The sequence below is a fragment of the Dreissena polymorpha genome, chromosome 1 (genome assembly GCF_020536995.1).
Source record: "Dreissena polymorpha isolate Duluth1 chromosome 1, UMN_Dpol_1.0, whole genome shotgun sequence".
Taxonomy (NCBI): Eukaryota; Metazoa; Mollusca; class Bivalvia; order Myida; family Dreissenidae; genus Dreissena; species Dreissena polymorpha.
In genome coordinates, this window is record NC_068355.1 from 79,430,332 (window position 1) to 79,443,888 (window position 13,557).

The 13,557-nt window shown below is 36.5% G+C and overlaps 1 long non-coding RNA gene across 1 annotated transcript; it reads left to right on the forward strand.

The window, feature by feature from the left end:
- Nucleotides 1-10,218: 10,218 nt before the first annotated feature.
- LOC127837213 (uncharacterized) lies at nucleotides 10,219-12,566 on the forward strand. Its single transcript, XR_008029175.1, has 3 exons — nucleotides 10,219-11,326; nucleotides 12,185-12,244; nucleotides 12,497-12,566. It is a non-coding gene; the product is annotated as an uncharacterized LOC127837213 (long non-coding RNA).
- Nucleotides 12,567-13,557: the final 991 nt, after the last annotated feature.

Consider the following 13,557-nt stretch of genomic DNA (forward strand, 5'->3'; position numbering starts at 1 on the left):
GCATAAATGGGTTTAACTGTGTGTGTTTAAACGCGCTTGTTATCAGACAATCGCAAAATATATTGCTAAATTCACATATACATGTATACACGTACATTTGTACTATGTTTTCTCAAGGGTTATAACGACACCTGTTCAGTACAATATCCCTTGTTGCCTACTTTCCACTTTGAACATCAATCAAAGCGAACGACAAACTATTTGTAAATGCCTGTGTTAAACAGTTTCAAAATTGGTTATTCATGTAAAGTTCAATACGAAATCAAATGTGATGTTGTATAATAATTATTTCTTCACCGAACATTTGCAAATGTATTTTAAGCATTAAATGTTTAAATATATATTTAATTTTTTAATCAATTTACTTATTTATGAACAGCCTATGTAACGGATGTATTCTTTTTAATACTATTTTACTATCGATGTATGTACATTGTACACTATATGTTTTCATTTTTAGACTGTTATACGGAATGATGAAATTCATTTTGCCAGCCTGAGCCAGTACAGAAATAATTAGTAAAATTCTCGCATATATGGTGCAAACATATGCCAAAAATGACTGCGAGTAAATCATTAGAGCGCATGTATACTTCAAATGAAAAGCATGTATAACAAAAATGAAATAACTGTTCGCTACTCAAACATTATTTATGACAGGTCGTCTTTCAACGGGGATTGCGATTTGGGACTTTCTCAAAATTAGAAACTATCTACTTCAGAAAAAGCCATTTATTTCTTTCAAAGTTTTTACCAGTTGTCTTGTGTTGTAATATGAATTTTGGTAGGATTTTCATTATACTCATTTACTAAAAAACTTGCCTATATGGTACAATAGGGTGTTGAATTTTACGGCACAGAAACGTTAGAGATAATTAAAATTGTTACATGATATTTGAAAAAAGAAGCATAAACATATGTTTTCTTTAATTTTGGTAAATTTTATTTGAAAAACAGGTAAGACAAAAATACAATGACTTATATTGTGATGTTCTTTTTCAACAGCAACATTCTTTTAAAATTGTGTAATAATTATTTTAAAGGAAATTAAAGTTCTTTAGAAATATAATTGTAACTGATGATAAAGTATTCAATACATTATTATGCCCCCCTTCGAATAAGAGGGGGTATATTGCTTTGCACATGTCGGTCGGTCTGTCGGTCTGTCGGTCCGTCGGTCTGTTGGTCTGTCGGTCTGTCGGTCGGTCCGTCCACCAGGTGGTTTCCGGATGATAGCTCAAGAACGCTTGGGCCTAGGATCATGAAACCTCATAGGTACATTGATCATGACTCGCAGATGACCCCTATTGATTTTAAGGTCACTAGGTCAAAGGTCAAGGCCACGGTGACCCGAAATAGTAAAATGGTTTTTGGATGATAACTCAAGAACGCATACGCGGCCAACAGGGCGAACTCTGAACAATATAACTGAAGCAACTGGTCTGTAATCCTAAATATATAATTATCAGTCCAATAAAACATCATCATTTGAGTAAAATAAAGTGGATCAGTAAAAATATTATCAGAATATGAGATTTTTTTGTATATTTTGTATATTAAATATTGTGTTAATGTTTAATTTTGTTGATTAATATAAATATAAGCAGGACAGGGGAGGTAATACACTATTATATCTTTCTTATATACAGGGGAAACAAATGCAATGAGTTTAAATTTCATGTTTTATAAATAGAGGATATTTGTTCATGTCAGTGTGCAATCATTTGTTTTTTTTAAACATTTAATGAATTACCACACCCCAAATTATACCCCCTCTAAATCCCCCTACCCCCCCACCCAACCCCACAAAAAATTATTTTATAAACATCTAATAAATAACCACACCCCACATTATAACCCCCTCTCACCCCCACCCCCTAACCCCCACCCCCCCCAAAAAAAAAAATGTAATAAATTACCACACCCCACATTATACACCCCTCTCATCCCCACCCCCATATCCACCACCCCCCCCCATTTTTTTTTAAACATCTAATAAATTACCACACCCCACATTATACCCCCTCTCACTTCCCCCTACCCCCCTACCCCCCCACCCCCCTCCCGAATTTTTTTTTTTTTTTTAAACAACTGATAAATTACCACACCCCACATTATACCCTCTCTCACTCCCCCCTACCCCCCCCCCCTACCCCCCACCCCTCCCACAATTTTTTTAAAACATCTAATAAATTATCACACCCCACATTATACCCCCCTCTCACCCCCGTCCGCCTAACCCCCCACCCCCCCCCCAATTTTTTTAAACATCTAATAAATTACCACACCCCACATTATACGCACCTCTCACTCCTCCGTACCCCCCTACCCCCAGCCCCCCCCCCCCCCCGCTTTTTTTTAAACAACGTATAAATTACCACACCCGACATAATATCCGCCTCTCACTCCCGCCTACCCCCCCTACCCCTTACCCCCCCCCACAATATTTTTAAACATCTAATAATTACCACACCCCACATTATACCCCCTCTCACTCCCCCCTACCCCCCCTTACCCCCACCCCCACATTTTTTTAAACATCTCATAAATTACCACACCCCACATTATACCCCCTCTCACCCCCCACCCCCCTACCCCCCACCCCCACCCCATTTTTTAAACATCTAATAAATTACCACACCCCACATTATACCCCCCCTCTCAACTCCAAACCCCCTACCCCCCCCCCCCATTTTTTAAACATCTAATAAATTACCCCACCCCACATTATACGCCCCTCTCACTCCCCCCTACCCCCCCCCCCCCTATCCCCCCTACCCCTACCCCTTCCCCTCCATTTTTTTTCCTTTTTTTTCCTTTTTTACTTTTTTAGGATCGTCTAATAAATTATTGAATATGAACAATTTCCTCATGATGGCTTACGTTATACTGTCAAGCACTCGAATAGTCGAGCGCGCTGTCCTCTGAAAGCTCTTGTTAGGCCACAAGGTCAAAGGTCAATGTCACAGTGACTGGAAATAGTAAAATGGTTTCCGGATGATAACTCAAGAATGCTTACGCCTAGGATCATGAAACTTCATAGGTACATTGATCATGACTGGCAGATGACCCCTATTGATTTTCAGGTCACTAGGTCAAAGGTCAAGGTCACAATGACTCGAAATAGTACAATGGTTTCCGGATGATAACTTACATGAGGTCAAAGGTCAAGGTCACAGTGACAAAAAACGTATTCACACAATGGCTGCCACTACAACTGACAGCCCATATGGGGGGCATGCATGTTTTACAAACAGCCCTTGTTATATAAAATACAATATGATATAATTTTTATATTTAGTATCTAGATTAAATATTATATACTTAGTGTATAAATAAATATATATAAATATATATATATTAGTATATACAATTTATATTGATCATTTCAAAACAACTTATTACGTTGTATAAAACATGACTTAAATAGAAAGTCTTCTTTTATGCTATTTTGCTAACTGAAACTAAAACCGATAATTCTCTTAAATATATAAATAACAATTCATTACGCGTGTTTATAGAGGATATTTGTTGGATTCGGTGGAATATCGATTTTTATTCATGAGTGATCATATTATTATTTTTTCTATGGTCACGAATGAATTAAAATCGATATTATATCCAAAACATTTTCTTGTTATCTTATGCTTACAAATTATTGTGTTTATAATGTTTAAACTGGAGAATTGCGCTCAATAATGACGTCATGACATAAAAAAGTCATGATTGAAAAAATGAATAACAGCTTTAATTCACTGATATTTCTCTAGAAACCACTGGAAAGCATACAATAGATTGTATTAACTGATATCGTGTTCGGTCATAATGTCAACGGAAACCAAGAATATACGTAAATTTAACGTGTCGTACATAGGATTGTAATTTTCGAGCAAAATAAGCTCAGTCCACATGTTTTTACTTGGATGTGATCAATACTTTGAACGAAACGCGTTCCATTTTTAAATATCATGTCACGCGGAACTCTTCATGGTTCGTTTTAAACATTCTTTTCAAATGACGTTAATATTTGAACCTTGCTTTTATTCCAGAACTTATTTCAGATGTAAGCATATATGAATGACATGTGGCCAATTTGGGAAACCATATTTTATTCGTTCTTTTTCAGTAAATTGATATCGAATATCAGTATGAAAAAAGAAACTACAGCTTTGTGTATACTAGTGGTATTGACTGTGGACGATGGACGTTATGATGAACTAGATCTGCTAATCGATTAATAAAATCATCATATTTTTTCATCGCGTGTTATGCTTGTTTTATCAAAAAGGTCAGTCCTATTTCAAAACTACTAATTTACATAGATTTTCACAAATCATGTATCAATCATATTAATTATAATCAACGGCATCATATTTTAATTCCACAGTTAATAATGATTATTAAAATAAATGTTTATATTTGGTTTATTCAAAGCCAAGCATTTGTCTAACTAGAATAAACGCATATTATACAACGATGTATACATTATCATTTACAAATATAATGTTTCAAAATTATCATATCTAAAGCATTAAGAAAAGTGTGTTACGCGTTATCCAACCAATCCGTTTCGTTTTCTTAACATTTGTGACAGCGTGTTTGACGGTTAAAAACTACAAAATGCATATCAAAATAATATTAGGAGAACTGTTTTTGTTGACATGACCTTACATGTAGAAAGTCAATTTAGTTTTGAAAAACGTATATTTATTTATAATAATGCAGCGGAATTTAGAAATCTCTGAAACAGAAATAGATGCATTATGCAAAAACCACCAGATGCATACATGTTTTATAAACAGCGTAACAGGCAAAACGCAATTCCAGAACAGAACTTTTAAGAATTAAAAAGCCCAAAAGACGACATTTTTTTTAAATATACAAGCAACAAAAATGTACTCTTTTTTCGTTCAGGTAGCGGCTATGGAGCTATGATGGCGAGCTACCTGACAGGATCTGGTCACGTGCCTGATTCCCTGAAGCATCTCTTTCCGGAAATGCGCAAGTACTGGGGCGCAACCGCTCACTCTAAAAGTAAGAATGGATATGGAATCTAATTAATTATTTACTTAAGTTCAACTCGTAACACACATACCGGTAGTCATTTTTGAGAGTACTAAATAAATATTTAAATACGCATGTATGCAAATGACTTAAAATCTCGCATTTCCGTTTGACGTGGCCGTAAACATGTGTATGTGATCACGTTCAGTTTGAGGTGTGAATGAGCATACAATAAATGTGTTGGTTATTTGTTGTGAGTGTGGTCAGTGATACACGCAAATTAACGCGCTTGTGCTGACTAGTTTGCTTATTACTACAAACTGCAACTCTTTATTTTAAAACATGTTTTATTTTTTAATTAAATAGGGTCGTTTTAGAAAATGGAAACAGTGTGAGTATAATCTAGAACGCCGGAAAATATTTATAAAGACAAATAATTATTTAGACAAGTATTCTGTTAGGTGTGGTACTTTTTCCACCACTCTTTAACAGAATTCAAACTGACAAGAACGTGTTATGTGAGCTAACCTCTGATCAATTTATGTTTATCCATTTTGATATTAAATTTTCTGAATGCGGCGTTGCTGACATTTCAGAAGACATAAAATTGATTTAATCTACCACGTGACTAAGTTTCCACAATAAACAGCTATTTTTGTGTTAGCATTATATCGGAGAGCTTAACGCACACTGGTAGATTTGAACCGACGGCAATCCTCTGGACAATAACTTCATTTACTTTCGGTCGTTTGGCTGTTATGAGTTTCCATACACCAGATTCCATGAAAGAACATCTATAATTTGTTTTGATTTACACGTGTCAATTGATACTGGTATTTACGACAATGTTAACATGCATGGGCTGTGCCTCAATGGTCGAGGCTACAGCCTAAGTGAATGCCGTTACGGGGCAGACTTAATGATTGACCTCAACTTTTTAACCAGCAAAGGAAATACTATAATAATAATAGCCGTTTCAAAACAACTTGTGTGGTCTAAATTATTTTCTAAATTGCCTCAATTGGAAACCGAAAACTAAGCGCTTAAAAAAGGAAAGTGAAAGTACATTATTTGGTCTTTTTTCATACTTATGTATATGTATATATTAAAAATGTGTCTTTATAAGCAAGAATATATGGCATTACGATCTTTTTCGTTTGCTAGGACAGAATATCATTAAAGTTGTATACACAAAACTGTTGTCACCCTTGTAATGTATAAGTATCGTTCATTCACTAATTATGACCTACAAAGACTATGGTGATATCAAATACATGTACATGTGAATGACATATAATTGAGCCTTTAATCCATTTATGAGTAGCGTCTAGAAAAAAGGCCTTGGCAAACAGCGTAGACCCAGATGAGACGCCGCATGGTAAATTAATCCAATTTATAAGGATGGTAAATTCTACTGGGCATAAATGGGTTAAAGGACAGCTGTTTCTGTTGAGCTAGCTTTATGTCCTAATCGTAAAGATGTGCGGACTGCTCAGGCTAATCTGTGCGATACTTTACGCACATCCATTAAGCCTGGTTTTCACAGAACATGTCTCATATACCATAGCTCTACGCTTAATCCAACACCGGATTTTCTTATCGTAATTGTAATGTTTTCAGGCTACGCTCGGAACCTGTTAGGTACGATGTATAATCCGTACCTGCCGTACCTGCCCGCCACAGAGTCCCTGACGCTGTTCGCCCAGAGCTCCGCCAGCTTCTCTCAGCTTGAGGCACTGCACGCACACGCAGCCGTGCAGCACCGGATATACGACCTCCTAAAGGGTAGGCAGAGAGACACAGCACTACACAGCCACAATTATACATGTACTTTATGATGTTTTAGATATACATGCATAACTGAACTAGAGAAAGTTAAAGGGTAAAGGCAAATATTTATATAAAAACAATTTGCGACTGGGTGAAAAAGACGTATCTGGTTCTTGTTAATAGATTATAATTTTGTTGTTTAGCTGAACACCAGAATGTTATGAACTATTGCCGCAGGAATAAATGAAGCACACCCTGGAATATCTCAAAATAGTTTAAGTATTTTGTTTAAACAGCAATTACATTTCTCATTTATTCAGCTACCACCTGTGCGCTCGACTTCGTCTAATGTCACTCATTATAATTCAATATGTGAACTGAATGCCGGGATCGACTTTATCCGCTTACCACTCTTGGTTTTGTCTAACCTAGACAATAAATCGCTCCTCCTGTGGTGTTTTTACCATCTGATTCACATTTTGCTCATTTCGCTAATAGTCACCCCTACTGCTTAATCCTCTAAAATTGCGTTTTTTAAGCGCACAAAATGATCAAATTTTACCGCGAAACAGTAACATCGGTTACATGTAGGATCCTATTGAAGGAGATTTATAATAATACTCAAAGACATGACGCTCCTTTGCTGGAGATTGCTTATTATACTTAATGCCATAAATACTCGTTGAAAATTACTTCGCCATAAACTGTTTGCCTGATAATTGTTTTCTTCTATTTCCTGTGAACATTTTACCGTGTTTTGTTAAACAGAGCTATTTTTGTACAGAAAATGCTAATCTATCGTACAAGTTTGATCTTTATTAAAGGAACCTGTTTATAGATTTTGGCATATATTCAACATGGTCATTAAATCCTGAAAATGTATATATGTAAACTTTGAAACTGAAAAGCTTTAGTAAAAAAACAAGACTAAAATTTAAAACAAGTATTTCTCGTCTAGGCTCGAATCACTGAGCCTTAGATCAAAAGTCTATCATTAAAACCACTCGGCCATTGGTGATCATACAGGGAGTTAAAACCACTCGGCCATTGGTGATTATACAGTGAGTTACGTAATGAACAGTAAATCTGTATATGTAAATTGTAACTTTTCCAAGTACAAAGGACAGCACAATTGGCCATCTATAACACTACCTTACTCATATGTTTGTCGTTTCAGAGGCGTTATATGGCCACGGACCGTTTTCACCTGGTTTGCATCCACAACTTCACCTTTTGCACAATTGACATGACGCCTTATCTATGATCGCTCCGCCCACTAGAATTGATCCACCAATCAGCGATCGATTAATCGGGCGCACTCGTGAGCAACGACCTGTCCGCCATTTTCTAGACAAGCTACATGTTTAGGTTCACTTTTATTCCAACGAGTTTCTTTTGTTTTCCTCTTTAAAAAAACGATTAAAAATGGTTAAACGGTGTCAATGGGATTATGTAACTCGGACAATCGATATCCGGACAGATTAGTTGGTGACATTGAATTTATTTCGTTTCCAAAGCCGAAAAAAGATCTTGAGAAGTGTAAGAGATGGATAAAGGCATGCGGTCGTCCCCACGAACAACTGAACATCATCATTGTCAACGACAATTACAATATGTGTTTTATTACTCTGATAGTAATGCACTTAATTGACATCATACGTGTTATTTGAAGATGACATGTGATATATTATCTTATTAACGGTATCTAGACATTTGCACTCATTTGGTGTCACCAATAAACGCTTTTAATCCACACTAGGAGCTCGAATGCCTAGATCTCATTTTTTAAACGAGTTTCGTTTATTTTGTTCGAATTAAAAACGTAATTACCGATGTCGGGCCGATATTGAAATAAATATCGGGCAGATATCGGACCGATTTTAAATATTTGCTGGGATATTGGTAGCCTTATTAATTTATAATAGCCTGACCGTATTCCATTTCGTACAACGCTAATGTTATATCAGACAATGTCCAAACTTACTGTGTTGTTTTTGCGCTTTAAATTTAAGTGATTGATAAATGTCCCATAAGCAACGTTTAATATGATTAATATCACTTTTATACGCAATAACATGTGGGATTGAGGTACCCAACCGGCGTCAGAAAGCGCGTAAAACTTCACCGAATTCCCAGTTATAAAGAGCTATTTCGTGACAAATACACGGTTAGGGGGGAATGTTTCGGTAATAATTTTGTTAATAACACGGGTAAATACCGGTGAAGTGTTAATTTATTGCAAATACCACCGTTTCACGTAATAACGGGTTCGATTTCGGTAAGCGCGCAAGCGTTTGAGAGCGTGTTTAATGTACCGATTTACCCGTTATAAATAGCTGATGTTCTCTTTAATCGTATATTTTTGCATTTGCAGAATAACTAAATGGCATCAACCCCTTTACCAGTGTAATATGGTGTTAAACAAGTCCATAAAATCATCCGGAATATCGCGTAAATATATATGCAGTCTATAGGCAAAGAAGCCATTTTGGTGTTAGCTTGTCTAGGTTTTCTTCCCACTGAGCCACGTGATAAAGTGGGCGGAGCGATAACTGATAAGGCGTCATGTCAATTCCGGCTGGCAGGCTGAGCCCACAAATCTGTCTATTTCTTCTTCAAAGGCAAAACTTGGCGGCGAGAAACGTGGTCATGAGGTCGATATTGGGTCAAGGCCGCAAGGCCGTGCGCGCGATTCCGACAATAAGGACTTGAAGCAGAAAGACAACGAAGAGACGAAGGAGCGTTCAGGACCTATCGATGGACTAGTTGATTGTTCAAAACACTGTGATAGTGGTAGTGAAAGAACCAGAGGAAAGACGTCCAAAACAGACGACAAAGACAGATTCAAAAGTTCCTTTAAAGTTCTAAAATCGCCACCAGTTCGCAGTAGTGAAAGGATTATGTTGGCGAGGGAAAGAACGATTTCTCCGAAAAGCAAACGTGAGAGAAGTCACAGCGGAAATTCCCTTTCCAGTGAGCGCACCGGGAAAGACAAATCCTACAAACATAGTCCCGCGTTGAGATGCAATGACTCAGGCCCGGTCCCTATCGTACGCAGTAGTTCAACCCACAGCTCTCGTCATAGTGAATTTAGTCCGAGTCTTCATTCCCCCAAGGCTCATTTAAGTCCAGTTTAGAAAGCTGACCTCAGTGGACCAAGCCCTGTTTAGAGTTCGTGCCGGGTTGCACACGCCGCCCATTTTTGTCCTAAAAGTTTAACACAAACTGGATCTTATCTCCTAACCAGGGTTTGCGTTAGTGAACAAGAAGTACCAGAGAATCTCTGTATAAAGGATGCACGGAGTGGTTCTAGCTTAGAAATACATGAGCAAAAGTATAGACCGAGTTCACGGATCCCATTTGCAGTCGCATATCGATATTTTCACAGCTGACCGTAATTACTTCAGAAGTCGTAACTGTGGCTACATCAAAGATGTCAAAAGGTTTGCTTTAACATTAAGATGTTCAGATACCATAACTTAGTATAACGGACATTGTGAAGTAACATAGTATCACCTTAAGCTTTTTCAGAATGTTTATATCACCGTGCAGCGCCATGACAACGTCCACGACATACTCTTTACCATATTACCACAACTTATTTTCTCGGTCGCAAACCAATGATGGAAAGAAAATCCACGCAACCACGTATGTTACCGAGATAGGAACGATATCTAGTCCAGTGGCTGGTGCACCGTCAGTCATTCAGGTCAAAGGTCAAGGCTTTAAATCCAAGCTCGAGGAAAACGGCGACAAGGACATAGTGAATAGTAGCAGCAAGCGATGCGGCGAACACATGAACAAGCTGTTACTTATGAAGAAAGACTCTAACTTATCTTATCAAAGAAAGCATGACAATGACAAAGATGGAGTGGAAAATTATAGCATTGTTTTAAATGAGACGAGCTCCTTAAATACATGTTTGATCGAAAGTACAAAATCTAAACTAGGCAAAGCAGGTTAGTCCGATAAATCGATCAGTGTGGAAAGTCCTGAACAAAATAGTATAACTAATGTTGCACGAAGTCAGAAACATACTAAGGTACGTGCGCCTAAACGTGATCCTCAGTCATCTGATATGTCATCTATTATAACTATAGCGAGGTTACATTCCCCTAGCAACAAGAAAACTGTATCTGATTGTTATGGCTCTGAAAAGACGAAGATTCAATCAACCGAAAATGAGAACGGAAAAAATTTGCATGTTCAAGAAGTTGAAGAAACAGAAAAAGATGGTAACGTACCAAAACATGAAGTCCCTTTGTCAATTATTGATATGTCTGATGTGATAACAGTGTCAGATACTGAAGATAAAGACAAAGAGCAGAAGAGAGATCAGTTGAAGATAACACATATATCACAATTGTTCGACTTTAAATCTAAGCAGAATAATGGAAGACAGACGAAGATCGTTCGACCTATTCCAGTGTCGGCCGTGAAACCAGAATCACCAGCGAAAGACGGCAAATCAGACAGTCACCAGGTAACCAGGATACAGAGAAAACTATGTTGGGTCAAAGCAGCAAAGCAGACACACCGACACAGAGTTGTGGTAAGTGCCAGAACTTTTTTCATGACTTTTTTAAAAAGTATACTAGAAAATAGAATTGCTATTTCAGTTAAAGCTGCTTTGAAGATAAACATGCAAGAAATTGTTATTATTAAATGACCTACGCTCCAGGAGTGAAATAACGTGATGCTCAATTTTTTATTACACGGGTGTTATTACACTGGTTATATAACTCTGAAATGACGTCATTTTTGTGACGAAATGATGTCATTATTCCAGCGTATTTCTTCACTTATAAATACTCTTTTACAATGTGAATAAACGGTAAAAAGAGCATAAAATAAAAACAAAATTTGTTAGTCATGTTATGAATAGAATCTTAGATTTGTGGTCATATTGTATTGATTTTATTAAACTCGGCAAGCCTCGTTTTTATCTTCATTTAGATGACTCGTTAAATAAATTCAATACAAAACGACCGCTCATGCAAGATCCTATATTTTGAAACCTTGTCGATATTGATTCCCTTATTATCAAGGGATCAGGATTTGATAAGTAATTTTAACTTGATGGTTTAATGTTTTGTAACCAGATTGCCATGTCATTTAGAAGGACGTATGTTCATCTTGATTAAACCCATGTATGCCTAGCGTCTAGAAAAAGGCCATGGCAAACAGCGTAGACCCTGATGAGACGCCGCATGATGCGGCGTCTCATCAGGGTCTGCGCTGTTTGCTTAAGGAAATTTCAGTAAGAAATATTATAAATATAGAAATAAATGTACTAGAAATCCCTAATTTTGGAAATAAATTGATCCCATTTAAAAGGATGGGAGAGTCCACTAGGCATTAATGGGTTAACAAACCGTTTCAACATGCAATGTCTTGCTATTTCCTACAGGTATACCGATAGGCATCGCTGTTGCGCGACAGAGGTCGATAGCACCAAAGCTCACCAGCTGTAGGACTTGTTACTATTTATATGTTCGAAATCAATGCACTTCTGAGATCTTTGCCAATCAGAGCTTTTCTCTACGTATAAACATTTGTACCTCGTCGGCTTAATAAACAGAAATATTTTTCGACACCATTTATGAATATTACCATGTTTGTTTAACACTTTATTACAATGAAGACTAATCGAAACGAGATGTTATCTCCATTATTTACAATAGGCAATTTCACCAATACATTTCTGATGCCGCTGTTTCAGATAAGGAAATTAAGAAGAACGCGAATGAAATAAAGCATAAAAACCCCGTCGCCGAAGTGAAACCTATGAGGTAGCACATGTGATTTATAATTTGCAAATGTCGTAGAAATGTTTACAATAAATCATTTTAGTTTAACCACTTTGAAAGTCATATGATCTAATTAACATAAATGAGGGTAAATTATTCACTCCTATAAATATTCTCATCAATACTGAACAGACTTTGTCCTACAGCTAAATGATTTTATAAAAAAATACGACTCATTAAGAAAGATATAGAGAATATTATGTGAGTGTCGGATAGAGATCAAGTTTATCATGTGAGGCTGAGAAACATGTAGTGCGAGGCACATGTTTTGAGTCATACTATAATACTATTTTTGTTCTTCACTAAAATTTATGAAGAACCAGCTTTCCTTACTTTTATTTTCATTCAATTGATTACGCAATTTATGACGTATCTCGTGTGACGTAATTTAAATGACGAAACTAGCTACGACGCTTTGGATTTAAGGACAACATAAATTCGGACTTGGAGGGTTTTTTATTTAACAATTAAATATTTTTTAAGCATTGAACGATAATTGTGTGTGTGTTTATATGGATTATTATCATATTTTGAATGTGAATAACAGTGTTGGGATATAAAACTGGAATGAAACTGGTGAGATTGCATTTTCGATTTCGTTAAAATGTCGCGATGTTTTGTTGAACAATTGATGGAATAAATTTATGAAAAGTATCAGTGAATTGTTCTTTTACTGTTCGAAGGAAATCAATGGTGAGTTAAAAGGGATAATTTCTTTGATGAATGAGCCTCGCCATGTAAACCTTTCTTCACTCGTGGGATAAATTTAAGTACACAATCACACTAACATAGTATTCTCTATTTATCCTATTACCAGATGAAAATCAATAGTATAACAACGATCGTATAAACATGAGCTTTATACTATCGCTATTTTTAGATCAGATTTGGGTTTTTCCAAAAATTGGAGAATCTGTTTTTGTCAACTACGGAAAAACTTTATTGTCAAAAAATGCCATATTTGACAGTTATT